The sequence below is a fragment of the Aplysia californica genome, unplaced genomic scaffold, assembly GCF_000002075.1.
Source record: "Aplysia californica isolate F4 #8 unplaced genomic scaffold, AplCal3.0 scaffold00016, whole genome shotgun sequence".
Taxonomy (NCBI): Eukaryota; Metazoa; Mollusca; class Gastropoda; order Aplysiida; family Aplysiidae; genus Aplysia; species Aplysia californica.
In genome coordinates this window covers 439,395-442,360 of record NW_004797286.1, presented here as the reverse complement: position 1 = coordinate 442,360, position 2,966 = coordinate 439,395, and the positions used below count along the sequence as shown (strand labels likewise).

General features: G+C 42.5%; 1 protein-coding gene across 1 annotated transcript in view; it reads right to left on the bottom strand.

The window, feature by feature from the left end:
* Positions 1-1,286, bottom strand: part of LOC101858823 (hematopoietic prostaglandin D synthase) — a 6,306-nt gene extending 5,020 nt beyond the window's left edge. Inside the window, exon 1 of the mRNA XM_005090362.3 lies at positions 1,179-1,286. The gene's annotated coding sequence lies outside the window, so the exon portion shown is untranslated. The remainder of the gene's footprint in view (positions 1-1,178) is intronic.
* Positions 1,287-2,966: the final 1,680 nt, after the last annotated feature.

Below are 2,966 nucleotides of genomic sequence, written 5' to 3'. Positions count from 1 at the left end.
GGGGACGCTAGTCGATACTGGCCAATATCGAGTACTTTATCGACTAAGAGGGCCCAATCTCGTGAGTACGTAATCACGGTTTCTTACTGTAACAATGTCAATCTTATTAATCTGGGGTTTTTTTTCTTCTTTTTTCTTCTCCACAAAAGGCCACGAAATGTAGCAGAAGGCCTGCATGCTTTTAACCTGTGCTGTGTCTTTTGCTGTTTGGGTTTTTCAATTAAACTTTTTTGCTGTTTTTGTTTTGGTATTTTTCTCAGGGGGGGGGGCGCAGGGCTTCATTTTTCTCTTTTTTTCTAATTTAGCTGAACCCTAAAAGTTTCCCTCTAAATCTTGGGGGATCGACTACATTCATCAACTCTAGGAATCCCCCCAACTTTCATCATGAAAATGAGTTGCGTGTCTTTGTACATCACAGACAATAGTTTGTCCAGCCAGCAGCATTTTCAGAGCTTTTTGGTTAGTTTTCCCCCAAAAACTTGAGTATCCATTAGTACCGACTAAAGGACGAAAATATCTAAGTACTTACTAAGGGGGTCATTCTTAAAACGTACTGAGTACTGGTATCGATTAGCGTCCACCACTAGTGTGTGAGTGTGTTCTCAAAATTTAAACATTGACATTGACTTGGCTTCAGGATAGAGAAGGGGGAAATGGCTGTGTCACATGTTTAAAAGCAAATGCATACGCACATCTGTGCGTAATGGGGATCCCTGGACACACACACACACACACGCACATACACACACACACACACACACACACACACACACACACACACACACCAACACACACCAACACACAAAGCAACACCACCCCACCCCCCTCAAAAGAAAAAGAACTAAACAAACAAACAGGACATAACAAACACATGAAATTAAAGCTGTTTGGAAGCTGTTTAAAAAGCCCATGACAGTTACCCTTTTTGATTTGTGGAAACACTGGAAAAAATAGAACACTGGACCCACACAGAAGGGTAGTCGATCTAGACCCCAAAACACCGAATACTATGCATGCTCTGCATAACATAGGCCAAGCGGATAGCCTACCAGCTACCTGTCACATATTCCTAACATCAGCCTTCTGCCGCCTATATCAAAGCTGCTCTCAGAGAGGATACAAGTTTTATTATTTAAGATGCAAAATGCGTAAGCCCTATACGTCTAAACGATACTCACCAAATTGGAGAACGTTCCGGTGGAGTGAACCTGAAGCTTCGCCCGTGAGATTAAGGAAAGAACTGGGGATCGAGTTATTTATATACGCAGCTTTCACGGGTCGTTAAATGGGCCTGAGTTCGGTTATAAATTGTCGTGCTTTTAAGAGGTCATACTGGACAAAGTGTCTCCTCACGTGAAAGGAAAAAAAAACCCTCGATTCTGCACCTTGGGTGTGTGTCAGAGTTACACTCGTTACATTTTTGTTTTGTTTTGTTTTGGTATTAAGTGTTTTACGGCGCTCGTAACTTCATAAATCACAAGAGCGCTAGGGACTCATTGTATTAAACATTTTCAGTTTAGTAGGAATTATTTTGGAAAATGGCCCGGGTGGCAACCAAAGCCTCCTGTAATCGATTTTGGACCACCAAGGGATCTTTAACGTGCGAAACTTGCATACGGGACCTCCGAAATTTTTCGCTTTTATCCGAGAAGGCTAGATGTTAGATCTTACCTACAATAAGATCAGGGTTGTGGCTGAAAGACAGCAGTTGGGAGAAGCCAAAGAGTAGCAATAGAAAGGCTGTAACACGACTATAATCTTCGGAACTTATATGATTTAATTATGGTACAAGTGCCGTAAAAATATTGGGTGATGGGCAGCAATGGAAGGATGGCCCAGGACAGAGATAAATGGAAAGAGCTTGTATGTGGCCTATACCCTGCCAGGGGTGAAAGGCATTGATGATGATGATTTAAAGTTATTAGTATCTCTCTGGGAATTATTTTTACATGATCACACTACGTTATTATACTTTCTCCACGGTGACTTTCGCATTAGGGTCCATGGACCCTACTCTGAAACACTTCTATTTACAGTATTACAAAAGAACCAAACTGCACACTTTATGGCAGAGCGGTATAAGATGACTGATCATGACCGTGCCAAGCTATCTTCCTTTCATACAACCAGCTTACGCCAAATCCTCCGAATCTTCTGGCCCGACAAGATTTCCAATGCACTTCTGTTACGAAAATGTAGGCAACATGACACGACCACCATAATAAAAAGGAGAAGATGGAGATGGATTGGGCATGTTCTGAGAAGAGAACCTGACTCTATTGTGAAGACTGCCCTTCACTGGACACCCGAAAGAAATCGCAAGAGGGCTGACCCAAAGTGACCTGGAGACGCACAGTAGAGTCTGAAATGAAGTCCTGGAATCATTCGTGGGGGACGTTGACCAAGATGGGCCAAAACAGACAGAGCTGGAGATCCTCTGTTGCTGCCCTAAACGTCAGATGGCGTAACGGATAGTAAGTAAATAAGTAAGTAAGTATCGCATGAAAAAAAATAATTTATACATTAGAGTAGACTTAATATCTCCCGAGGCAATCGTGTCTCTTTGGAGACCACATGCCCGGGTAAATAAATATGCGAAACAAATACACTAAAGTACGCCGCCACGGTACGTTCCTTGGCACTATATCTCTCTAAAGAGACAAACCCCTTACGTGTCACGTTCAGGGCTGCCTTTCTCAAAGTTCCTATTTCTGATACGTTTGGGGTCAGTTTCAGGTAAATGTATTTCGGTCCTAAATCAGGTAGTACTTCGGAAACGAAGGACAAAAAAGATGATCGTTGCCCAGGTACACAATATAGGAACCATCTAACGGGCTTGCTTTTTGGGATATTTGGGTAATTATTTTTGGAAGCTTGTTTGTGCACGTACATGTGTGTGTGTGTGTGTGTGTGTGTGTGTGTGTGTGTGTGTGTGTGTGTGTGTGTGTGTGTGTGTGTGTGTGTGT